Source organism: Alnus glutinosa, chromosome 1, assembly GCF_958979055.1.
Source record: "Alnus glutinosa chromosome 1, dhAlnGlut1.1, whole genome shotgun sequence".
Lineage (NCBI taxonomy): Eukaryota > Viridiplantae > Streptophyta > Magnoliopsida > Fagales > Betulaceae > Alnus > Alnus glutinosa.
In genome coordinates this window covers 44836570-44864354 of record NC_084886.1, presented here as the reverse complement: position 1 = coordinate 44864354, position 27785 = coordinate 44836570, and the positions used below count along the sequence as shown (strand labels likewise).

The window sequence follows — 27785 nt, the reverse complement described above, 5'->3', positions numbered from 1 at the left end:
GAAAACTTAGCAGATATCATGCATAAACTCTCAATCATATATAAACATATTTAATTAATGCAAATAAACTGAAATATAAGGCAAAAACACATGCAATATCTGAAAAGTTATCCAGAGAAAAAATAAAATTCCGCATTTTATCCCTAATTTTTATTTTATTTTATTTTATTTTTATCTTTAAAAAAATGCAATATGGAAATGACATTATATGCAAATCACGATCAAACCTGTGAAAGCTCGATGATGCCAATATGAAAAACAATCTCTCGACCTGCTTTTTCTGTCTTCCCCAACAAGTACCTGCAATGCTCTTTCACGAGAAATATGGGGCAAAACAAACTGGTTCTTAGATTGCATAGTAAGCACACAAATATAACAAGTAAAAGTGCAAGCAATCAAACCTGATGCCTTAGGATTAGGAACCAAATCCTAGACATGAACACCTTCTCCCGCTAGGTGTTTCCATTCCCCCTCATAGGGTGAATGGTCTCATCCTTCCTGACCCATACCTGCTTCACCCGTGGAGATGGTTTGCGGGTCATGTCCATGTTGGCCATACTCCTTAGCATACCTTGTATTAGGCTTAGCAATCCTTCATAGCCATGGTTGTCATTGGGCTTCTGCGGCTTTCTCTTGTAGAGCATTGATTTGTTTTTCTTTGATTTGCCACTCTGATAGGCAGGAACAAACTGCTGCTGATGCCGTGAAGCCTGAAGTGACATAGAAGGTAGAGTGCCTGATATAGCTCTTGTTGGCAACTTCTTCTAAACCTTCGACTTCTAAGCCTGGAGCTGTAGACATTTGAGTCGGATGTGACCAGTGATGCCGCAGTGATGACAGGTGGGAAAGTTTCTTTTGTTTGAATGATTCTTGAGATTGTCTGAAGAATTATAGTTAGCATTCTTACAAATAACACTGCCCTTACCTTTTATGTGTCTCCTATGCAGAGGGACATATTTTGATGAGGAAGAATCATCAACTTCACTTTTCCTTATAGCATCCTGCTTAATCCAAGGCCTGTGGGATTTCAACAAATAACAATTTGGCCTAATATGACCAATTTTCCCACAATTATGACAAGTAGGAACAAACTTACCTCGTTTTCCTGATTCCTTGGACTTTGGCTTCACACAATTATTCAAGCAAGAATTATCCAAACAAGTAGTGTCTACTATCACAAGCTTAATAATAATGGAATCTAACTCAGAATCATAAGCATGTGAAGTAGAAGCACTCAAATCATCAACAATTAAACCAGACTTGTTAGGAATATCTGAATGAATACAAAGCATGATCTTCAAATTATCACTTGAGAATTTTTTCAAGAGATCTTCAGATTCTTTTACTTTATTCTCAAGTGTATCAATAATGTCAAACAGCATGGATTCTCAGATCTCAAAGTGTCAATCAAAGCATTAGATTTAGATAACTGAACAATCAAAGACTATTTTTCTTGCTTCACCTTTTTGAGTTCTTTTGGAGAAACAATTTTATCCAATTTAGCAAGAACTTTAGAGAGCTCAATATCACAATTTTCTTCAGATAACTGAGAGAAATCCATGATAAAAAGGTGTAATAAAAAAATAGAAGTCACAAGAGATGAGGATTACACTCAGGAAATAAATCCTTAACAGAGTGTGCCTGCTTTGATACCAATTGAAAAAAATTATTGAACTTCTAATTTTAGCAAGTGTGTGTGAACAGTGTGAAACAAAATATTAAATGTGGAATTAAAGGAGACAAATATTTTGTTGACGAAGTGGAAACTCAATTAAGAGAAAAACCATTCCGAGGCAGCCAAAACCAAGATATCCATTATTCAGAAGACAAAGCTAGATACAAAGTAGTAACACTCACATACCCCTGATGCAATGGTCGTACCTTGCTCTCTGATGTATAACCCAACACGAATGCCTCCCAACCAGGTCTCCTACCTAAAGAGGTCTTCAATGGAATCCTTTACCATTGGGCCAACCCCTAAGATAGACTTCACAGCTGATCAAATCACACACTGGCAAAGCTAGAGAGCTAGCAGATCTTCAATATCTCCCTAAACACCCTCTCTAAGCTGTAATGAATTCACCACCGAATTCTGTGTTGAAATCATGCCTCAAGCTTCTTATTTATAGGCTTTGGAAACCCAAAATCGAGTAAAAAACAAAGTCTGAGGCACGGGCATCCGGACGGGAGCCTTGGCCGTCCGGACGGGCAACTTTGGAAAGCAATTCTGGAATTTTCTGTAGGGGCCGTTTGGACGCTTGATGTTTCCATCCAGACAGGGATTGTTCGGATGCTTCTGATGGCCGTCCAAATTGTCAATTTACAACATTTTTCGTTAGCTTTCCAACGACGCCAATTTCGTCCCAATCCGATATTTGAGAAAAACATTATGATAAAAATACTGAAGGGTGTCTGGACCGCTTGACCGAGCTTCCGGACGGTCAACTGCAACCACCTTTCCAAATAGCACTAAAAGCTTTCATAACAAGGCTGCGTCCAAATGGTGTTGCCCTAGTGTCCGGACGGTTGCATAGAGAGAAGGTGCCGTGTGGTTTGTTGTTTGCAGGAGCTGTAGGAGCTGTCCAAGTGGTTGGAGAGGTGCTGCCAGGCGTGGATGAGTTACTGTCCATCTTTTGTGAGCTGCTGTCCGGCAACTTTGCTGCAGGCTGATGTGTTTTAAAATAGTTACTCGCAAGTGCACGAATCGTTTTGCAATATAGCGTTATGCAAGTGCGAGGTCGATCCCACAGGGAATTGTGTTGCGAAAATTAATCTCTATTCAAACTAATCCTATTTTAACCTAGTTCCAAATTTAGGGTTTTGTTCTAAAGGAAAACATAAACAAAAATAATGAAGATAAAGGGGTCTAGGGTTTCGGAATCCACACTCACCAAATCACAATAACCTAATCTCATGCTCATCACACATATTTTGAGGTTGTCACATATAAATCTTAGGTATGCTCTACATTGCTTCAAAAATCATTTGAAACATTCAATGATTCCGTTCATAGCACAAATCACAAAGAGTACCAATTGAAATCAAAACATCCAATGTATCATTCAATCACAATGGATATCATCATTCAAACCGATAAAACAATGTATTAGTCGAACGACGCACAATGAATATCCAATGTTTTGATAGATCAAACACCAAGCAATCAATTTTAATGAGACTTATTCCACATCATCACTTGTATCCGGAAACCACAAGAGATATCAAAACATCATCTCATAAAAATCGAAGTAGAACAATGAGAAATCAAACCCATAAACTCAAATAGCATGAACAAGCAAGAAACTCGGTTTCTCTTCAATGGTGAGGTCTCATCCTCAACCCCAAACGAAAATATTAGCTACACATGATAAAATAACTACAACTTAAAACATTAAATTAAAAGCATAAAAATCAAAGAGTTGCAAAAGGAAAGAAATAAGCTACAAGAAGAAGAGAAGCAAGAAGTTATGTACAAAGAGGCTCATGCCTCTACTCTCCTCTTTTGATTTTCAGCCTTGGTCTCCTTTTATAGCCAAGTGGTTTGTGTGGAATGGGTGAGTGGGTGTATGAGTGGAGAGATGAGTGATGAGTGTTTTATGGAATGAGTGGTGAGTGTTTTATGGAATGATGTTGAGTGGAAAAAAAAGTGATTAAGTGGCTGAGAATGTGGAGAAAAACGTGTATTGGCTCTAGCTTTGGGGAGACAAGGGATGAAGCAAAAGAAAAATAATAAGAGAGATGATTCCGGATTTTCGGGATGATCCGTCGACTGAAATTCAAACAGCCATATCTTTTTCCACGCATCTCCAAATTGGCTGAAACTTGTTGTGTTAGAAAGCTGACATCTTGAACTTCAATTTAGACCTAAGAAACTTCCAAAACGGATATCTTTAGGTCCTGTTATGATCAGTCTAAATGTAGTGGTCTGCTGCATCAGAATTTCCTTGTATTTTGCTTGAATTGTATCATTTCTCTCTTATTGTCCTACAAAATATAAAAACACTAAAACTAACCAAAGCATTAGAAAATAACAAAGCTAAAGGTTTAACTAATGTAAATTAAGGGGTCGAAATACACAATATTTGGTACTCATCACAGGCCTACTTTTACTAGCTTTGAAAGTGGGGACACGCAAAGGGAGACAAGAGGGAGAGGTGTTGTCCATCAACTTTGCAAGCTGCTGTTCAGCTTTTGTGAGCTGCTGTCCAGCAGCTTTTGCTGCAGCTTTGGTGCCTCACGTGTGCTGCATTGTTGTGGAGAAAAATTTGTCCAAGTGAAGACCAAGTGCTGCCTTGCTCTTGGAGGGAATCGGTCCAGCTTTCTCAAAATAAAACCATTAATTCACCTAGCAAACGTGATTGCATGCTATTTTCTTCCAATGACCCGATGAACACTAAAACACTAAAATTTGCAAAAGATATTAGAAATTAACAAAACCAAAGGTTTAACAAATACAAATTAAGGGGTCCAAATATACAATTATTGTGACCCATCACTAAGGCTCAACAGTTTCCTCCTGCACCAAGAGGAATTTTGGGGGATGCTTACACTCCAAAAGCTCCAGCCCTTCGGCATCAACATACATCCACGTAAATAACCACATGGTCTACAATAACAATAAGCCCAATATCTAGATGGAATGATAGAACCAGTAATGGCCCTCTTTAAGCCAGCTCAAGGTAAAAACCAGTAATGACATTAGTATTAGCAGCGACCATTGTCGCCAGAAAATATCTTCCCACAATAGCCCGCTCAAGGTAAAAAATTCCCTCCAAGTTATTAGCGGCTGATGAGTACCAAATATTGTGTATTTGGACCCCTTAATTTACATTAGTTAAACCTTTAGCTTTGTTATTTTCTAATGCTTTGGTTAGTTTTAGTGTTTTTATATTTGGTAGGACAATAAGAGAGAAATGATACAATTCAAGCAAAATACAAGGAAATTCGGATGCAGCAGACCACTACATTTATACTGATCATAACAGGACCAAAAGATATCCTTTTTGGGAGTTTCTTAGGTCTAAATTGAAGTTCAAGATGTCAGCTTTCCAACCAAACAAGTTTCAGCCAATTCGAAGATGCGTGGAAAAAGATATGGCTGTTTTAATTTCAGTCGACGGATCATCCCGAAAATCCGGAACCATCTCTCTTATTATTTTTCTTTTGCCTCATTCCTTGTCTCCCCAAAGCTAGAGCCAATACACGTTTTTCTCCACATTCTCAGCCACTTAATCACTTTTTTTTCCACTCAACATCATTCCATAAAACACTCACCACTCATTCCATAAAACACTCACCACTCATTCCATAAAACACTCACCACTCATCTCTCCACTCATACACCCACTCACCCATTCCACACAAAACCACTTGGCTATAAAAGGAGACCAAGGCTGAAAATCAAGAAGAGAGGAGGAGGCATGAGCCTCTTTGTACATAACTTCTTGCTTCTCTTCTTCTTGTAGCTTATTTCTTTCCTTTTGCAACTCTTTGATTTTTATGCTTTTAATGTTTTAAGTTGTAGTTATTTTATCATGTGTAGCTAATATTTTCGTTTGGGGTTGAGGATGAAACCTCACCATTGAAGAGAAACCGAGTTTCTTGCTTGTTCATGCTATTTGAGTTTATGGGTTTGATTTCTCATTGTTCTACTTCGATTTTCTTGAAATGATGTTTTGATATCTCTTGTGGTTTCCGGATACAAGTGATGATGTGGAATAAGTTTCATTAAATCGGTTGCTTGGTTTTTCATCTATCAAAACATTGGACATTCATTGTGCGTCGTTTGACTAATACATTGTTTTATCGGTTCGAATGAAGATATCCATTGTGATTGAATGATACATTGGATGTTTGGATTTCAATTGGTACTCTTTGTGATTTGTGCTATGAACGAAATCATTGAATGATCTAAATGATTTTTGAAGCAATGTAGAGCATACCTAAGATTTATACGTGACAACCTCGAATAAGTGTGATGAGCATGAGATTAGGTTGATATGATTTGGTGAGTGTGGATTCCAAAACCCTAGACCCCTTTATCTTCATTATTTTTGTTCATGTTTTCTTTTATCAAAAACCCCTAAATTTGGAACTAGGTTAAAATAGGATTAGTTTGAATAGAGATTAATTTTCGCAACACAATTGCCTGTGGGATCGACCTTGCACTTGCATAACGCCATATTGCAAAACGATTCGTGCACTTGCGAGTAACTATTTTAAAACACATCAAGTTTTTGGCGCCGTTGCCGGGGAATTGTTTTGTTTGTGGAAATTGATTTTTGTTTGAATTGATTTTATTTTTCTACTAGTTTAGGTAGATTTTTGTTTTCTTTTTCTTCTTCCAATTTTTGTTTCTTTTTATTTTTATTTGTTTTTGTTTTATTGTCTAACCCCAAAAAAAAAAAAAAAAAAAAAAAAAAAAAAAAAACAAGGTTTTCTGTTTTATTGTTATTTCAGGTTGTGCGGAATTTTGCGAAGTCGATCGATCGAACCAACACTGGAGGTGTTACCTGGAAAAGTTCAGTAGCAGAAATTCTTGCCAAAAAAAAATTATTTTCTTTGGTCCAAATTTGTAAGTTTTAATTCTTGCCTTTCTGGTATCTTTGGTTGTTTTATGCATTCGTGTTAGTCTTCAATTTTTTTTTTTTTTATTTTGTTTGTGCTATTTTTTTTTTCTTTTAATCTTCAAAAAAAAAAAAAAAAAAAAACTTTGCTAGTGTGGTCTACGGCGCTATCCAAGTGTCTAGGCAAGTTCTGGCTAGGAAAGTCTTGGGATTTAAGTGTGTCCGGTGTGACCCCCCTCACTTTCCTGGGAACGAACCTAGGCTCTTAGAGAATTCTGTTTGCCCCACTTGCAGCAAAAAAATTTGGTTCATATCTTTGGTGGGATATTTTCTTGCTATAGGGTGTAAGTGAAGCATGTATTCTTATTTTGATAATTATTGTGATTCTTCTGCACAACATGTTTCACCTAATGGTAGGACACTTGCTCCAACCAACTACCCTTACAGTTTCAACCCACATGAACCATGTTCCTATTGCTCTGATCCTTATCATAGTGATAGTAATTGTCCCTCCTGGGGACAGTTCTATAATTTTTCACCTGAGCAATTGAACACAAACTCCTCCAGCCCGGGATTCGATTCAAATCCCAATTTTTACAACCCGGACTGGAGCGACCATCCTGATTTCTCGTGGCAAGCTCAAGCCATGGGAAATTGTGCTCCCCAATTTCAGGAACTGCACTATCCTGATTATCCACAGTTTGATAACCAATCTTCCCATCCTTCATCCTACGTTTATCCAGCCTCTTCTTCACAGTCCACTTTAGAAGACACTCTCAAGGCCTTCATGCAGTTTTCAAGCCAAACAATTAATGAAATGAAGAATGCCACCTTGGAAAACATCCAGGCTATTAGTGACGTGAAGAATGCTACTATGGAACACACTCAGGCGATTGCCAGGATAGAAGGAAAGCTCGAATATCTGGTTGCTGAGTTTAACAGACTGGAGGAAGAAGAGCTTCAAATTCAGCTGATGGCTCAAGGGCACTACATGATTGATGAGGATGATGCTAGCCATTCTGATCATGAGCATGTCCCTGCCATCACTTTATTGGAGAATGAAGAAACTGTGGATAGCATCAGAGGGGAAGGAAGAGAGGAGCACCCGGAGCAAGCAGCGCCCCCGCCCAATCCAAATACATCCGAATACGGAATGAGTACTGAAGCTCATTCCTTCATCACCATCCCTCTTGAGACATTTCATGAGCCCCAAGCTTTAATTCTTACATGTCTCAAAGAGCCATCTTATGCCAAAAATGTCAAGGATCTATGCACACAACCGCGCAAATCTAGGAACCATCGTCCTACAAAGATCCTTCGAAGCAAGCAAGTTAGTTACATAAGATGGCGAAACATTTCTCTCGAGGGACATCAATTCTTTAAGAAGAAAGGGTGGAAGGGATTGGTTGGACATCCACATGATCGGGGAAGGCGCTGTAAATTTTCTTTTACCTTTTTGCACAGTTGTTTTTTTTAATTATTTTTGTTAAATATTTTGTTTCTGTTTTACCTTATTTTGTTGTCTGTTTTTGTTTGTTAGTTTATTTTTAATTTTTCAATGGTGGGATAACTTCTTGCTATAGGGTGTAAGTGAAGCATGGATTCTTATTTTGATAATTATTGTGATTCTTCTGTACAACATGTTTCACCTAGTGGTAGGACACTTGCTCCAACCAACTACCCTTACAGTTTCAACCCACATGAACCATGGAAAGCTTGCTAAATGAGAACATGGAAGCCTCGAAGGAGAGGAAGGTGGGGAATGTGAAGAAAGCAAAGAAGGCGAGGCAAGCAATCCGGAAAGGATATGAGTGCGGTACTCATATCGTAGTGCTCTCTCTCTTCTGTCATAGATCGCCATCACCGGATTGAGGATAGATGTGAGGAGCGTCCAGGTTGACAAGACGGAAGAGAAGGTCTTGCATGATTAAGAATAATCTTGCTTCTGGATAGTATGATCAAGAATAGTCTTGCTTCGTTGTTTGTGAATCTGGTTGTGATGCTGCATTTTTTCCAACTTTAAACTTTGAAATTGGTTATGAACTACATCTTCCCTTCCAGGAAGCGATGATGAGTTCAGATTAGAAGAAAGATTTGGCTCTCGAAGTGTGAAGGGTTGAGAGCTCATAGGTGTGCTTTGCAAGAGAGAAGACGAGTGAATTTATAGAGAAAATTTGAGAGGGGACGGTGCAAGTGGTGCCGACAGTGAATCGTAATATCTCCATCCCTTTCTCGGAACGCTCATCCAGCTCATTCTCGGGATGCCCCTCTACGACTGCTAGTTGCGGAAAGTGCGGCGATGAATCCGGAAAAGTCATTGGGTAAATTCGGAATTCGAGAAGGTGAAAAGGGTGAAAACTTGAAAAAGAAGAGAACTCGTGATTCGAGGGCGGCTGTCTACTAGTGATAGTGGAGGCTGCGCTCAGAAAGAAGAGAACTCGTGATTCGTGGGCGGCTGTCTACTAGTGATAGTGGAGGCTGCGCTCAGAATGACGTTGATTAAACCGCGTCTCGCCCACTGATTAAGTTCTCTTTCCTTCCCTTCAAATATTTCGAATCACCGCTTCATTTCTATCTTTCTCTCCTTCAGATTCTTTTAGGGATATCATCGTTTCCTAAGTTTTCCAGAAAAATGGCTTCTTCCTCTTCCCAAAATAATCTTGATCTGAATGCTACGCCAGTAGTACAGCCCGAAATTTGGCGTCCATTATTCTTAACGCAAAAAGGTCCTCTCATGACCAATGACTCTGTAATGCTGAATGATGCAGCAGCTGCATCCGTGGCTCAAGGCATCATAACTCCTCGAGATGATAAGTTGTTGGCGGATAGGACTGATGCTCAAGCCATCAATGACTCTTTGGCTTTCAGTATTCAGAGTGCTTCTTCAGTTACAAACATGGCTCGACGTCTGCAAGTTCGAGGGAATGAAGTTCAAGCGCTAAAAGCTCAAATTTTGGCTTTGCAGCGAATGTACATGGACTTTAGGCGTAGGAATCGGGTCCTACAGCAAGAAAATAAAAAGCTGAAGAAGGTGGTAGATTCGTATGCGAAAGACTTGGAAAAGAGGTATGCTGAGTTGGAGCAGAATACCAATCGTTTGCAAGAACAACACCAGGACCTCTTGCGTGTAGTCCAAAACCTCAGGGTTTTCCGCCCAGAAACTTAGTCAGGTATAAGCATACCGAATACTCTGGGGATGTTGCAGGAAAGGTCCGATTCGCAAGTTTATGTTTTCTTAGAAGTACTTCGTTTTGTAAGACAATAATTATATTTTTATTTTTATTTTTATTTTATTTTTATTTTTATTTTTTATTTTTTATTTATTTATGGACTGTAATAAAAAAAAAAAAAAATGGCGCTACGAAGATCCTTCGAAGCAAGCAAGTTGGCCACCTGAGAAAAGGCGACACATTCTTCCAAAGGGATATCAGATTCTAAAGAAGAAATGGTGGAAGGGATTGGTTGGACATCCACATGATCGGGGAAGGCGCTGTAAATTTTCTCTTACCTTTTTGTACAGTTGATTTCTTTTATTTTTATTTCTTTTCATTTTATTTTCGTTTCTGACAGCAACTAACATTTTGATGTTTGTGTCTATGAGAAATGTTGCTGTTAGTTTTTGTTGACAGGTGTTTTGGTGATTAAGTTTGGGGGACGCCTTGACCTTTTACACCTCGATGTTTCCTTACTTCTGGTAATGTATTTCTACACTACACATTGCGGACAATGTGTAATTCAAGTTTGGGGGTATGGAAAAGCACTCTGTCCATTTGTTTGTTTGTTTATTTCATTTGTTTGTTTGTTTAAATTTTTTGTTTGTTTAAGTTTCCATTTGTGTGTTTGTTTAATTTTTCTAATTGTTTTAAGTTATTTTTAGTTGTCTTTTTGTTCTTAAAATGTTTTAATTAAAAAAAAAAAAAAAAAAAATTTGTTGTCAAGTTTGAGTTAAGCCATAGCTGTGGTTTGCATTTCATCGGCTTGCTTAAGTTTTTGAACACATCATGTCTTTAGGAATCTGAGTCTTTTGACTTATTTTTGGGCTAGTAAGATTTCACTTGAGTTGAACTATCACGAGCACGTTAGCATGTAATTTGTGGGGTATGAATTTGTGCTTAATTGTGTATTTTGAGAGTTGTTAGATGACTTATTGATAAATAACCTTGGCTTGCAAGATATATATATATTAAAAAAAAAAAAAAAAAAAAAAAAAAAAAAAAAAAAAGAAGAAAAAAAGATCATTTTGAGTTTTTCACTGAGTAACCGGGCCTCTTGCCTCACTAAGCATTGAGTGTTCGCGTCAAAAAGTGAGAATTTCAATTTGGTTAATTGTATGGCTAGTTTGGCTTCGTAGCCTTTTTGACTTGAGTAAATAAGCCCTTAGGGATGTTTCTACATCTAGTGCCCTAAGACCATTTGGTTTGGGAGCCACTGGCCCAACACTCGTTACATGGGTCAATTAGAAAGCTTAAGGGAGCCGAGCATTGCACAGCCAACATATTAAAAAAAAAAAAAACAAAAATATATATATATATAAATAAAATAAAATAATTTGCATATCTTGCCTTGGTTGTTTCATTTGATAGGGATTCCAATGATTTTTGAAGTACTTATCTTGAGATTAAAATGAAACCTCATAATTGCATGTTGATTTCACTCTACACTTTTGAGGAAATGTGATGTCTTAACTGTCCATTTATGAGTGATTTGATAATTGGATCCCCTGTTGATGTTTATGATGGGGTTTGTCTTTTTAAGCATGCCAATGACGTATGAACCATGGTCTGGGTAAAACTTTTTCTCGTTGACAGCATAATGTTTGAATGTTTGTGGGTATCATTTCTGGCAAACCCTCATGAGACTTCACTCGTCCACTAGGGAGTCCTAGGGGTTTAAAAGGCTTGTTGCATATGCTAAATGCAATCGTGTCTCCCACGAAAGAGGATTTATGTTTCATGCTTTGATTTTGTTTTTCATTTTGTTTTGCTAAGGGACTAGCAAAATGTAAGTTTGGGGGTATTTGATGAGTACCAAATATTGTGTATTTGGACCCCTTAATTTACATTAGTTAAACCTTTAGCATTGTTATTTTCTAATGCTTTGGTTAGTTTTAGTGTTTTTATATTTGGTAGGACAATAAGAGAGAAATGATACAATTCAAGCAAAATACAAGGAAATTCGGATGCAGCAGACCACTAAATTCGGATGCAGCAGGTCTAAATTGAAGTTCAAGATGTCAGCTTTCCAACGCAACAAGTTTCAGCCAATTCGGAGATGCGTGGAAAAAGATATGGCTGTTTTAATTTCAGTCGACGGATCATCCCGAAAATCCGGAACCATCTCTCTTATTATTTTTCTTTTGCCTCATTCCTTGTCTCCCCAAAGCTAGAGCCAATACACGTTTTTCTCCACATTCTCAGCCACTTAATCACTTTTTTTTTCCACTCAACATCATTCCATAAAACACTCACCACTCATTCCATAAAACACTCACCACTCATTCCATAAAACACTCACCACTCATCTCTCCACTCATACACCCACTCACCCATTCCACACAAAACCACTTGGCTATAAAAGGAGACCAAGGCTGAAAATCAAGAAGAGAGGAGGAGGCATGAGCCTCTTTGTACATAACTTCTTGCTTCTCTTCTTCTTGTAGCTTATTTCTTTCCTTTTGCAACTCTTTGATTTTTATGCTTTTAATGTTTTAAGTTGTAGTTATTTTATCATGTGTAGCTAATATTTTCGTTTGGGGTTGAGGATGAAACCTCACCATTGAAGAGAAACCGAGTTTCTTGCTTGTTCATGCTATTTGAGTTTATGGGTTTGATTTCTCATTGTTCTACTTCGATTTTCTTGAAATGATGTTTTGATATCTCTTGTGGTTTCCGGATACAAGTGATGATGTGGAATAAGTTTCATTAAATCGGTTGCTTGGTTTTTCATCTATCAAAACATTGGATATTCATTGTGCGTCGTTTGACTAATACATTGTTTTATCGGTTCGAATGAAGATATCCATTGTGATTGAATGATACATTGGATGTTTGGATTTCAATTGGTACTCTTTGTGATTTGTGCTATGAACGAAATCATTGAATGATCTAAATGATTTTTGAAGCAATGTAGAGCATACCTAAGATTTATACGTGACAACCTCGAATAAATGTGATGAGCATGAGATTAGGTTGATATGATTTGGTGAGTGTGGATTCCAAAACCCTAGACCCCTTTATCTTCATTATTTTTGTTCATGTTTTCTTTTATCAAAAACCCCTAAATTTGGAACTAGGTTAAAATAGGATTAGTTTGAATAGAGATTAATTTTCGCAACACAATTGCCTGTGGGATCGACCTCGCACTTGCATAATGCCATATTGCAAAACGATTCGTGCACTTGCGAGTAACTAGTTTAAAACACATCAGCGGCCATATATTGGCGTCAACATTTGAGTCAACGCTAATATTAATGTTTTTTTAATTAGCATCCAATATTAGTGGCGACACAACTGTTAGATCGAATCTTCACAGTTTCAAGTTTGATTAATCATACTCGATATTCGATAGATTGAAGTATTGCACTAGGATCGATTAGATCTTCTATCAATCCAATTATCATATCATGATCGATCAGAGATTCTATCGAATCTTCATTGTGTCAAGTTTAATTGATTGAACTCTATCATGATTGATCGAAATAATGCACTAGGATCCATTTGAAGTTTGATTGATCGAAGTATTGCACTAGGATCAATTAGATCTTCTATCAATCATATTATCCTATCATGATCGATCGGACTAGCGCATTATGATCGATCGGACGTTCAATTGAACCTTCACTGTGTCAAGTTTGATCAATTGAACTCTATCACGATTGATCAGATTAATGGACTAGGATCGATCATATCTTTTATCGATCCTGTGATGATCGATCTGACTAGCACTTAGTATCATGATCAATCAAACGGCATCGATCGGACATTTGATCTAACCTTCACTACATCGAATTTGATCGATTGAACTCTATCATGATTAATCAAACTAATGTAATATGTTCTATCACATCTTTTATCAATCATATTATCCTATCATGATTGATCAGACTAGTACACTATGATCGATTAGACATTCAATCAAACCTTCATTATTTCAAATTTGATTGATTGAACTCTATCACGATTGATAAGATTAATGCATTAGGATCAATCTGATGTTTGATCGATCAAAGTAATACACTAGGGTCGATCGGATCTTCTATTGATCATATTATCCTATAATGATGGATAGAACTAGTACACTATGATCGATCAGACGTTTGATCGAACATTCAATACGTCAAATTTGATCGATTGAACTTTATCATGATTAATCAGACTAATGCAATAGGTTTTATTGCATCTTCTATCGATTATATTATCCTATCATGATCGATCAAACTAGTACATTGTGATCGATTAGACGTTCGATCGAACCTTCAATATGTCAAATTTGATCGATCGTACTTTATCGTTATTGATCGGACTAATGCACTAGGATCGATCTGATGTTCGATCCATCGAAGTAATGTACTAGGATTGATTGGATTTTCTATCGATCATATTATCCTATCACGATCGATCGGATTAGTACACTAGGATCGATCAGACATTTGATCGAACATTCACTATGTCGAATTTGATTGATCTGACTAATGCACTAGGATCGATCAGGTTTGATAAGTGCTAAATGTTGCACATTCAAGCCCTTTAATATCTTCCCACAAAATCCAATTATACTTTTATCATTATTTCTTTTCTCGTTAAAAGTCGCCGCTAAAGAGATATTATTAGTGGTGACCTTTGGGTCGCCACTAATATCTTCCCTTAAAAGCCAATAATACTTTTATTTTATTTTTTTTTCTTAACTATTAGCGGGGACAAAAAAGTTACTGCCAATAGTAGATTATATATTAGTCGCCGCTAATGGGACATTATTAGTGGTTGCCTTAATATCTTTCCACAAAACATAATAATACTTTTATTATTAATTTTTTTCCTTGTTAACTACTAGCAGCGACAAAAATGACATTGCTAATAGTAGATTATTAGCGGCGACTATGAGTTGCCACTAATGTTAATATTACTTTTATTATTCTTATTATTTTTCTCGTTAACTAAGCGGTGACTTTGATGAGTCGCTACTAATATCTTGTAACGCCCCGAATTTGAGCCAGCAAATTCGTAAGCAGAAACCTCCGGTTTCCACGTGACGTTACTACATCAGAGATAAACTCTCGCAGCGGAATATATTTTTAACCAACATGCTTGGATTAAATAACACATTAGAGCTTTTAAATTAAATACCTCTAGATATTCATTAGAAAATTCTTATAACAAATACAAGGAAACAGGTGTCCATAATGACACAAAAGAATACATATAAATCATTAGCAATTTTGTCAATATAAAATGCTATAAACACAGAAGACTACAAACAAAATATAAACTATGCGTCCTTAGCTATAAAACCTCTTGAGTTCTGGTCTTTGTCTATTAACCTGCATTAACGGAATATATGTATATAGGAACAAAAACACAAAACAACCAAAGTGAGTCCACTGTTTCCAATAATACGGTGAATACTGATTTACTTAATAAATTCTCTTAACATGCAGTTATGGCTTTATAACCATGCGTATAATGCAAATGTATGAGTTGTATGAATATGCATCGTAGTAACCATTTAGTTTGTATTTTATGATCATCTTTCTTCAGACCTCTCGTTCTAGGTTATCAGAACCCGTTCACGTCCGTTGCCTCCCACTTAAAGTCTTACCTGTTTTTACTGGAATCCTACCGGTCCCAGCATTAGTTATATATTAAGACTTCGGACTCGCACTTTTTAGGGTTCACTGATGAGCCTTTCTTCCCCTTGCTACTACATCAGCTTTGGTTTTTTTAACCCCCCAAGTCAACTGATGCACTGGCTATCTTATCAGCCGTATTTTATTATTTTAGACACAACATGCTATGCATGATCGGCCACATGCAATGAACAAATTAAATAAAACAATAAACACAATATTATGGAAAAACCACCAGCTTCGTTCTCAGTAAGTATAGAAATACTTACAGCCAATTCATGCAGTCTCTCAAGTCATCATCTGAAAAATTATAGGTATATCCACACAAAGTGTTAACATCATTTAGCACAAATCCTAATTCTATTTATAAAACCTCTTTGCCTAATGTTATTATTATTCTTAGTTTTAACACTTAAACCATCCTCTAATATTTTTAATAGCACCGATTATTCATTTTCCATATTATTCTACATATGATTTAAACACTCAATAAATATAATATACATTAATAAGTTATTTATCAAAATATTCAATTCTATATTTATCAAAGTTATAATCTAAAATACTTATTAATTGATTTCATGTAAGTATATACCATTAAGTTAATTAAAAACCCAGAAACTCACATTAAGGATTTTACTAGAAAATCTAGTGAAAACGGTGAGTTTGGTCACGGGAAGTCGCCGGAAAGGTTACCGGAAAAGTTGCCGGAAGACTCTGCCGGAGACGGGTCACCGGCGGGTCGGGTCTCCGGGTTCAGGTCATGGTTGGATCACTGCTGGGTCAGGCTCAGCGGGTCTGGGCTGAAATTGGTTCGTGGGCCGACTGGGTTGGGCTTGCTTGCTGGGATGGGCTGGACTGGGCTCAGCTACTGCTTGCTGGACTGGGCTCACGGGTCACGGGTTGGGCCGGGGTTCACGGGTTCAGCTGGATCGTCTGGGTTGGGCCGAGGTTCACGGGTCTGGTCTGAATCGCAGCTGGAATGGGCTTCTGGATCGATGGTCTTCACGGCTGGGTCATGGATCATGGCTGGATCACGCACGGGTTCGTTGGGTTCATGGTTTCACGGCTGGGTTGGACGGGTCGTGGTTCACGGCTCCACGATCGGGTCCTGGGTCACGCCGGGATGGGATGGGCTCTGCTGGGTGACGCCGTCCGCCAGCCATCGGTGCTGAGTTGTGGGTTTTGGCTGGGCTCACGCCGGATCTTCGGGTTTGCTTGGGGTTCACGGCTTCGGGTCTCTCATCTTCTCTCTCTCGGTCTGCTACAATCGGCCGGGACTCTACTGAAGGATCGGCCGGATCTCCCTCTCTGCCTCTGTTTCTCTCTTCATTTCACTCCTTCTTTCTCTCTCAAATTCTGCTTCTCTCTCAATTCTCTACTTACTCTTAATCTCTTGCTTGCTTCTATTTCTCATCTCATCTCATCTCATCTCATCTCTTTCTCTCAACTCACTCTCCTACTCTCAATCTCAATGCTGTGTCTCGGTCTTAAAAGAAGGAGAAAGAAGGAATAAAGAAAGAGGGAGAAGGGTGCCATTATTACAGCAGCAGAGATGAACTGCTTTGTAGCTGTCTGAGTGAAGACAGGCTAGCATTGCATTGTTTAAGCACCGAGAAGGACGATCGTGCTGAAGAAAATATATTAGAACCAAAGTGGAGGCAGGCTGTGTTTTTAATAAACTGAGTGGAGGAATCGGAACAACGTGCGACTGCTGAAATGATTTAAATAGGTTTAAATGGAATAAAACGTAAGAATGACGTAGGAGGCGGCTAACGATTTTAGCAGATTGTGTTTTAAAAACCGGGTCTTTTAATACAAGCAGTCTCATAAAAATACTGTTCTAAATCCGTTTTGAGTCTAGTTGTTTCATCGGTAATATTATTATCTCAATAATATTTAAACATAATAAATTTATAAACCAAATATATATTGCACATATTACACATTAATATTATTTATTAATATTATTATGCCAATTAGTCTACTGAATAAATCCGTCAGTCTATTTCATTTAATCTTAAATTCTAGTTTAAGACATTAATTGTATTACTAAAAATCTGGGGCGCTACATTCCTCCCCCCTTAATGGAATTTCGTCCCCGAAATTCGTAAACTATGCTTCGCATAAAGTTTACCTAATGGAAGATTTAGATTTCTAATTCTTAAGTCTAGCGTCACAGATTTTTATGTGAAGCATCTAATTTATTAGACATGAAATTTAAACAAGTATACCGCACCGTGTGATAGTTATCAAATATAATATTTTAAGCTCATTATAACAAGAAGTATAATAGATCAAACAAATGTGTAGCTTGAAGAAGGGAAAATATTCATTTCTCATTATAGGAAAATCTCTCGTACAACAAATCCCTTTTGTGATGATGTTTTCTGATAATCTTGGTGGGAAGCTTGCCAAATGAGAACATGGAAGCCTCGAAGGAGAGGAAGGTGGGGAAGGTGAAGAAAGCCAAGAAGGCGAGGCAAGCAATCAGGAAAGGATATGAGTGCGGTACTCATATCGTGGTGCTCTCTCTCTTCTGTCACAGATTGCCATCACCGGATTGAGGATAGATGTGAGGAACGTCCGGGTTGACAAGACGGAAGAGAAGGTCTTGCATGATCAAGGATAATCTTGCTTCTGGATAGTATGATCAAGAATAATCTTGCTTCTGTGTTTGCGAATCTGGTTGTGATGCTGCATTTTTCTAACTTTAGTTTGGAAAATTGGTTATGGAACTACATCTTCCTTTTCAGGAAGCGATGATGAGTTCAGATTAGAAGAAAGATTTGGCTCTCAAAGTGTGAAGGGTTGAGAGCTGAAAGGTGTGCTTTACAAGAGAGAAGACGAGTGAATTTATAGAGATTTGAGAGGAAACGGTGCAAGTGGTGCCGACAGTGTATCGTGAAACGCTCTTCCAGCTCATTCACGGGATGCCCCTCTACGACTGCTAGTTGCGGAAAATGCGGCAATGAATCCGGAAAAAGTCTTTGGGTGAATTCGGAATTCGAGAAGGTGAAAAGGGTGAAAGTTGATAAATGAGAGAGCTCGTGATTCGAGAGCTGTCTGCTAGTGGTAGTGGCAGCTACGCTCAGAATGACGTTTGATTAGATTGCGTCTCGTTCACTGATTAAGTCCTCTTTTCTTCAGATCTTTTCCAATAACCGCTTCATTTCTTTCTTTTCTCCATCAGGTCCTTTGAGGAGTATCATCATTTTCTTAGTTTTCCAAAAAAAAAATGGCTTCTTCATCCTCTCAAAATAATCTTGATCTGAATGCTGCGCCTGTAGTACCAGAAATTTGGCGCCCATTGTTCCTATCTCAGAGAGGTCCTCTTCTGACTAATGACTCTGTGATGCTGAGTGATGCAGTAGCTGCATCTGTAGCTCAAGGCATCATGACTCCTCGAGATGAAAAGTTGTTGGCTGATAGGACCGATGCTCAAGCCATCAATGATTCTTTAGCATTCAGTATTCAGGGTGCTTCTTCGGTTTCCAATATGGCTCGCCGTCTGCAAGTTCGAGGGAACGAAATTCAAGCGTTGAAAGTTCAAATCTTGACTTTGCAGCGAATGTATGTGGACTTTAGGCGAAGGAATCGGGTTCTTCAGCAGGAGAATAAAAGGTTGAAGAAGGTGGTGAATTCCTATGCGAAAGACTTGGAAAAGAGGTATGCTGACTTGGAGCAGAATACCAATCGTCTCCAAGAACAACACCAGGACCTCTTGCGTGTAGTCCAAAACCTCAGGGTTTTCCGCCCAGAAACTTAGTCAGGTATTCTATTCGATCTAGAAATTTTTATTTACAAAAATAAATAACTAACTGCAGTATTATGAAATACCTGTAGGTATAAGCATACCAGTATTCTCCGGGAATGGTGCAGAAAAGGTCCTGTTTTGCAAGTCTATTTTTCTTTGAATCAAAAGCAGTTCATCTTGTTAAGACAATAATTATTCTTTTACGCACCGTTCATATCATCTAATATGTCTGTAATCTATTGAACTATTTATTTCTACTCGATCTTTTACTAAGGTGTAATTTTTATATGGTACTATGTTCTTCTTTCTATTTCTGCATAATTACTATCATCCTCAAATTTCATTAGATTAAAAATCTTAGTATTAATCTAATTTTAGTTATGCAGTCAATTAATACTTAAATTTGTTAATCATAAACTTATCCATCAAGTAGGGATATCTAAGAGAATTAATGAATCATATAATTAAATAATGATTTCATATATAAATCTGACTTAGCATATAAATCATGTCAACATGTTATCTAACATGCAAAAACTATATTATACCTATGGTTATAATTTATCAAGGATCGGTAGCATATTTAAGCATACATCAATCAATATTTATAGAAGCATAAATCATCATGCTACACAAGCCCGCAGTGGTTAATAATATTCCTATGCATATTCATAGTATATTACTTATTTAGCATGCAATTTTTAATAGATCATATCGATATGTTTCCTAAGTTGTATGGCAATGAAAACATATAAACATATGAATTATACAATGCATACATTCACATAGGCGTAAGAATCCTAACTGTAAGTGACGATTACTATTCTCTTATGCCACTTAATTTCATACAAAAGCTTTTAAGGAGTTTATAAAAATTTATTTTTCCTATAGCTCTTGTGTTATTCTTAGACATCTAGGGTCAAGTCTTAAGGTCTCCAGAGCAAACTGCTCTGATACCATACTGTAACTTACCCAAGTTACAGTATGACACTGACTGTTCACTAGGCCGCAGAACAACTGCTCTGATACCATACTGTAACGCCCCGAATTTGAGCCAGCAAATTCGTAAGCAGAAACCTCCGGTTTCCACGTGACGTTACTACATCAGAGATAAACTCTCGCAGCGGAATATATTTTTAACCAACATGCTTGGATTAAATAACACATTAGAGCTTTTAAATTAAATACCTCTAGATATTCATTAGAAAATTCTTATAACAAATACAAGGAAACAGGTGTCCATAATGACACAAAAGAATACATATAAATCATTAGCAATTTTGTCAATATAAAATGCTATAAACACAGAAGACTACAAACAAAATATAAACTATGCGTCCTTAGCTATAAAACCTCTTGAGTTCTGGTCTTTGTCTATTAACCTGCATTAACGGAATATATGTATATAGGAACAAAAACACAAAACAACCAAAGTGAGTCCACTGTTTCCAATAATACGGTGAATACTGATTTACTTAATAAATTCTCTTAACATGCAGTTATGGCTTTATAACCATGCGTATAATGCAAATGTATGAGTTGTATGAATATGCATCGTAGTAACCATTTAGTTTGTATTTTATGATCATCTTTCTTCAGACCTCTCGTTCTAGGTTATCAGAACCCGTTCACGTCCGTTGCCTCCCACTTAAAGTCTTACCTGTTTTTACTGGAATCCTACCGGTCCCAGCATTAGTTATATATTAAGACTTCGGACTCGCACTTTTTAGGGTTCACTGATGAGCCTTTCTTCCCCTTGCTACTACATCAGCTTTGGTTTTTTAACCCCCCAAGTCAACTGATGCACTGGCTATCTTATCAGCCGTATTTTATTATTTTAGACACAACATGTTATGCATGATCGGCCACATGCAATGAACAAATTAAATAAAACAATAAACACAATATTATGGAAAAACCACCAGCTTCGTTCTCAGTAAGTATAGAAATACTTACAGCCAATTCATGCAGTCTCTCAAGTCATCATCTGAAAAATTATAGGTATATCCACACAAAGTGTTAACATCATTTAGCACAAATCCTAATTCTATTTATAAAACCTCTTTGCCTAATGTTATTATTATTCTTAGTTTTAACACTTAAACCATCCTCTAATATTTTTAATAGCACCGATTATTCATTTTCCATATTATTCTACATATGATTTAAACACTCAATAAATATAATATACATTAATAAGTTATTTATCAAAATATTCAATTCTATATTTATCAAAGTTATAATCTAAAATACTTATTAATTGATTTCATGTAAGTATATACCATTAAGTTAATTAAAAACCCAGAAACTCACATTAAGGATTTTACTAGAAAATCTAGTGAAAACGGTGAGTTTGGTCACGGGAAGTCGCCGGAAAGGTTACCGGAAAAGTTGCCAGAAGACTCTGCCGGAGACGGGTCACCGGCGGGTCGGGTCTCCGGGTTCAGGTCATGGTTGGATCACTGCTGGGTCAGGCTCAGCGGGTCTGGGCTGAAATTGGTTCGTGGGCCGACTGGGTTGGGCTTGCTTGCTGGGATGGGCTGGACTGGGCTCAGCTACTGCTTGCTGGACTGGGCTCACGGGTCACGGGTTGGGCCGGGGTTCACGGGTTCAGCTGGATCGTCTGGGTTGGGCCGAGGTTCACGGGTCTGGTCTGAATCGCAGCTGGAATGGGCTTCTGGATCGATGGTCTTCACGGCTGGGTCATGGATCATGGCTGGATCACGCACGGGTTCGTTGGGTTCATGGTTTCACGGCTGGGTTGGACGGGTCGTGGTTCACGGCTCCACGATCGGGTCCTGGGTCACGCCGGGATGGGATGGGCTCTGCTGGGTGACGCCGTCCGCCAGCCATCGGTGCTGAGTTGTGGGTTTTGGCTGGGCTCACGCCGGATCTTCGGGTTTGCTTGGGGTTCACGGCTTCGGGTCTCTCATCTTCTCTCTCTCGGTCTGCTACAATCGGCCGGGACTCTACTGAAGGATCGGCCGGATCTCCCTCTCTGCCTCTGTTTCTCTCTTCATTTCACTCCTTCTTTCTCTCTCAAATTCTGCTTCTCTCTCAATTCTCTACTTACTCTTAATCTCTTGCTTGCTTCTATTTCTCATCTCATCTCATCTCATCTCATCTCTTTCTCTCAACTCACTCTCCTACTCTCAATCTCAATGCTGTGTCTCGGTCTTAAAAGAAGGAGAAAGAAGGAATAAAGAAAGAGGGAGAAGGGTGCCATTATTACAGCAGCAGAGATGAACTGCTTTGTAGCTGTCTGAGTGAAGACAGGCTAGCATTGCATTGTTTAAGCACCGAGAAGGACGATCGTGCTGAAGAAAATATATTAGAACCAAAGTGGAGGCAGGCTGTGTTTTTAATAAACTGAGTGGAGGAATCGGAACAACGTGCGACTGCTGAAATGATTTAAATAGGTTTAAATGGAATAAAACGTAAGAATGACGTAGGAGGCGGCTAACGATTTTAGCAGATTGTGTTTTAAAAACCGGGTCTTTTAATACAAGCAGTCTCATAAAAATACTGTTCTAAATCCGTTTTGAGTCTAGTTGTTTCATCGGTAATATTATTATCTCAATAATATTTAAACATAATAAATTTATAAACCAAATATATATTGCACATATTACACATTAATATTATTTATTAATATTATTATGCCAATTAGTCTACTGAATAAATCCGTCAGTCTATTTCATTTAATCTTAAATTCTAGTTTAAGACATTAATTGTATTACTAAAAATCTGGGGCGCTACATATCTTCCCACAAAAGCCAATAATACTTTGACTATTATTTTTTTTTCTCGTTAAATGTATATATATATATATATATATATTCCTAAACAATTAAATATAAAAACAATTATATAAAAAAAAAGTAATCTAAATATAAAAAAAAAATAATAAATTCAAAAGAACAATTCAAATATAAAAAACTCATATCTTAATCAAAATAAAAGTTAGATAAATATTTACATACTCGATAGGCTGGTTGAACTTTGAAGTTTGAAGGTTTATTAGAATGGTTGAAACTTAATAGTTGAGTAACTTAGAAGTCGGATCCTTCTCCTCTCTTTGATATCAGACTATCAGTGATTTCAAACTTGCTTGAGATTTGTAAAAATAATATTGTGTTATTGTGTTAAGTTTAACCAAACCTCCACCTGAAAGCCTCAAAAGTTTCAAAATTTCTAAATGAGATTTGAGACACACACGGCAGATCACGCAACACTCAACCGTCTCAAGCTGTCAAGTAAGTCGCACTATCAAACACTCATGTCGTCCCGACTCCCACAGGGCCACACTAATTGATGTATTTTTTTTTTTCCAAGCAAAGCATTCAATTCATTTTTATTTTTTCTAACATCAGTTTATTTGTTTTTTTACACATAATTCATTTACATTAAATTTATTTGCTTTTCATTAAATTGGTTAGCTTGTTTTTGCACGATTTCATTTGTTTTTGTTTTTGTTTTTGTTTTTTTTTTTTTGCCTTTTGCATTAAATGTTGAATGACTTTCACTTGTTTATTTGCATTTGCATTAAATATGAAGACAGAACACTCCTCGCACGATCACACCAAGCGGCAGGCACCAACTATTCACTCGGTCTACTTGATAGGCTGCTGCCACTACCAGTTTGCATGAATCATGATTGCGTTCATAGACTCACAGTCCAGTTAATAGAATGGTGTGTTTTGAACTTTTGGATAAAGAAAAAAAAAATTAGGGTTGTCTTCCACCTTCATCAACTTCTGAACAACCAAACTACCTACTTTTAAAGTCTTCTTAGAGAGTGAGTAAATAGGAATGAGAAAGGTGGGGCAGAAGAAAAAATAAAAAATCAAATAAAAAACTAACAACAAAGGATGGGTAGTGGGCAAGCTTGCCCCCCTTGCTATGGCTTGGGGGGGGGGGGGGGGGGGGGGGGGGGCATTTGCCCCTTCCCCCCCTCCCTATGCCCCTAGTCACTGCTAATGTCTTTAGTATTAGCGACGACAATTTTCTTCCCACAATAGCCCACTCAAGGTAAAAAATTCCCGCCAAGTTATTAGCGGCAACATATTAGTGTCGACTCAAATATCGACGCTAATATTAATTTTTTTTTTATTGGCGTCCAATAGTACCGGCGACACAAATATCGCCACTAATAGTCGATTATTAGCGGCCACTTTGGTGTCACTGCTAAAAAGTTCGACTCTAATGAAGCAAATTCTTGTAGTTTGGACTTAATGAGTCCAAGCATGCATGCATGCTTCATAAGGTAGTGCGCCAGTACCCAACGCTAATTTTTTGTACGCTTATTTTCCTTATCACTCATATTTTAGCATGTGAGAAATAAATGTGTTTTTTAATAGCATTAATAAAAACCAAGTATTTTTCATCTCCTTAAAAAACGGAAGTACTTCACCTATAACCTTTGATCTTTTATCATGTTTGAAAAAAATGTACCCCAACTTTCAAAGTGTCGATTTAAATTATCCATCTTTCAATTTTTTTCAAATTTAACCCTTTGTTAGAATTTTTCGTTAAATCCTATCAAAATTCTCAAAATACCATTGCATTTATTTTTTGAATTTTTGAAAAATTTCATAACTTTTTAAAAAAAGCAAAACACATGGGAATTTTGATAGGATTTAACGAAAATTTCTAATGGATTGTTGAGAATGAAAAGAATTGAAAGATTGATACCCTAAATTGACATATTTTAAAGTTTGGGTACCTTATTTCAAAAGTGATAAAAAATCAGAAGTTACAAGTGAAGTTTCCCAAACAACTTAAAAAAAATTTGGAAAAATTATAATTTACCCCTATGAAGTTGACACGAATTTGCAATCCTGGTACTAATGTTTCGATTGCGTCAATTGCACCCCATAAAGGTCAATAAATTTGCAATCCACCCATTTCCGTCCAATTGCTCAGTCTGATGAAACAAAAGTGACCCACGTGCGCGACACAAGCCTTTTTTAGACAAAAGTTGACAAAAATGCCCTCATTTGTTACAAAAACCACTATTTTGGTAAAACACCATAAAAACAAATCCTTCCACGTACCTTTTCTCTCCACATTTTCAACTCTCTCTACTTTTCTTCCTTGTTGTACTTACCAAGTACCCGTCCATTCTCTACAAGACCATTAGGTTCTCAGATTCCTTCACCGCCAACCGACCCGACCATATGAGCTCAAACGACGACGTTTCGAGGTTTCTGGTCGGGTTCTCGTGGTTTACGACCCAAAAGAAGATCTTGGTTGGGACCGAAGCGAACCAAATGCCCATAAATACCAGTTGAGTTGGTTGTTGGTGCTAAAGAAGCCCAGCCGGAACGTTCTGTTTTCGCTTAGCATCGTGGAGTTCCTCTGACGGGAACAGTGCCGTTAGGTGCTGACCTTTACGGCTGAGGTTAAGGTGAGGAGGCAGAGAAAGAAGGCTGCGAGAAAGACGCCAAGACTGCACAGAACAGCTGGAAATGCTCTGTGTACCGACACCCACCAAGATTTCACCACATATAACACGCACTAGACATGTGGGACAGCTATGGAAAGAATGTAACACTTAGACCGAAGACACTTGTAAAATACTACCATGCATGCTATGAGAAAATAATATTTTTGCAGAAGCACAAGTTCTTAACATAAAAAGTACTTAACAATACGACTTAACAAGTTAAGTGTTCCATTTTTATTTATTTTTGTTCCTGATGCATTTACGAACATAAGACATAGTTTGACAAAAATATAAATGCAATAAAGTAACATAGTGGATGATATGATGACCCCCATAAGCCTAAGCATTCCGGCCACCTACCCATCTGTCTCAAAACCTGAATGGGAGAAAGTAAGGGGTGAGCGAAAGGCTCAGTAAGTAATATTCCCAACCGAATTAAAACTGTTGATGATGTGGATTTTTTTTTACTTCAATAATAATATCACTCGCAATAGAACGAATCGTTGTAGGACAGTGTCTATATTGAGGGTGTCGAACCACAGGGAATGTATTGGTTGCATGCATCAAGCTTTAATAAAATCGGTCATAATTTATCCTTTAGAAAAATGTTGTTTTTGTGATTTTTAATTTGTAAACTAACAACAGAAATTAAATGCTGGAAAATAAATTAAAGTTGAACTTAATGAGATGAAAACTAGGGAATTGATTTCACCACTATCCTTGTACCAATGGCTATCATGTTAACATGGGACGTTCATTTTAGTCATGATATTACCCGTGTGTGGTTGTCAATCACACAACAAAGTGTCAAGAAAATACCATCATTAAAAATAAGCATACCCCATCTTAAGACTAGTACGGATCATCTACCTAAGCTAGGGTGTAGCATCATCCGTCTATCTTAGGCATGAAGTATCAAATTTATTAACTTAGTTACATGCAAACAATGATTAAGTGTAGCCCATCTTAAGATTAGTACAAATCATCTACCTAAGCTAGGGTGTAGCATCATTTGTCTATCCTAGGCATGAACTATCAAAACCTCTTGTTGCATGTTCAAAGAATACCATTGCATAACCATTACACTTATCATTTTTTGGATGACAAATATAATTTGAGTACAATCAAAATGATAAGCTTTCTCATAGACAAGATAAGCATTTCATCATGATTGCATTTAGCATTAGAAACAATTACGAAATTTGTAATTCTCATAGCTATGCAATCATCGATGCCCAAAATAAATATTTCAAAGAACAACACGATTAAGCCATTGATATTTGGATAGGGTTTATCAAAACCTATCCATAAACAAAACTAAAAATTGAAAAGGAAAGAAAACTAAAAACAAGAAAGGGGAAGCTCTTCACTGTACGTGAAGAGCTTCCTAAAACTAAACTACCTAAAAACTAAAACTCCTAACTAATCTACATTTTTTTCTGAGTGTTTTCTCCTCTTCCTCCTTCTTCTCCTTCTTCTTCCCTCTATACTTATAGAAAATCCAATCAAAGCAGGAAAAGACAAACTCCAAATTCGCACAGATTTGCGCACTTTTATTGTGGGGCAATTTGGGCATAGTAAAAGTCTGAAATAGAAAAAACCTATTTCAGAATTATTTGTTGAATTTTTCATGAGCTTTCCAACGCCACCAAAATCAACGCAATATAATTTTCGAGTCAAAAGTTATGATGAAAGTAACATGCATAACTCAAGGATTTTTCCACTTTGTTGAAATATTGGTTTTGGACTTTTCCACTTTGTTGAATTTTCTTCAATATTTGTTGTCAATAAGTGTAGAGTTGCTGCCCATTATGGAGATATGTGCTGTCCAGATTTGTTCTTCACGTGCAGCTTGGGGAGACAAGGAATAGGACAAAATAAAATAAAATAAGAGAGATGGACAAACTTCCGGATTTTCGGGATGATCCAACGACTAAAATTAAAACAGCCATATCTTTCTCCACGCATCTCTGAACTGGCTGAAATTTATTGCGTTGGAAAGCTGACATCTTGAATTTCAATTTAGACCTAAGAAACTCTCAAAACGGATACCGTTTGATCCTGTTATGATAGGTCTAAATCTAGTAGTCTGCTGCATCCGAATTTCCTTGTATTTTGCTTGAATTATATCATTTCTCTCTTATTGTCCTACAAAATATAAAAACACTAAAA

General features: G+C 37.3%; 2 long non-coding RNA genes across 2 annotated transcripts; both read right to left on the bottom strand.

Moving 5' to 3' along the window:
• Positions 1-14893: 14893 nt before the first annotated feature.
• Positions 14894-18320, bottom strand: LOC133852109 (uncharacterized). The gene is made up of 2 exons (XR_009895892.1): positions 15678-18320; positions 14894-15102 (listed from the first exon to the last, which is right to left on the bottom strand). It is a non-coding gene; the product is annotated as an uncharacterized LOC133852109 (long non-coding RNA).
• A 2018-nt stretch (positions 18321-20338) lies between these two features.
• Positions 20339-22876, bottom strand: LOC133852102 (uncharacterized). The gene is made up of 2 exons (XR_009895891.1): positions 21122-22876; positions 20339-20547 (listed from the first exon to the last, which is right to left on the bottom strand). It is a non-coding gene; the product is annotated as an uncharacterized LOC133852102 (long non-coding RNA).
• Positions 22877-27785: the final 4909 nt, after the last annotated feature.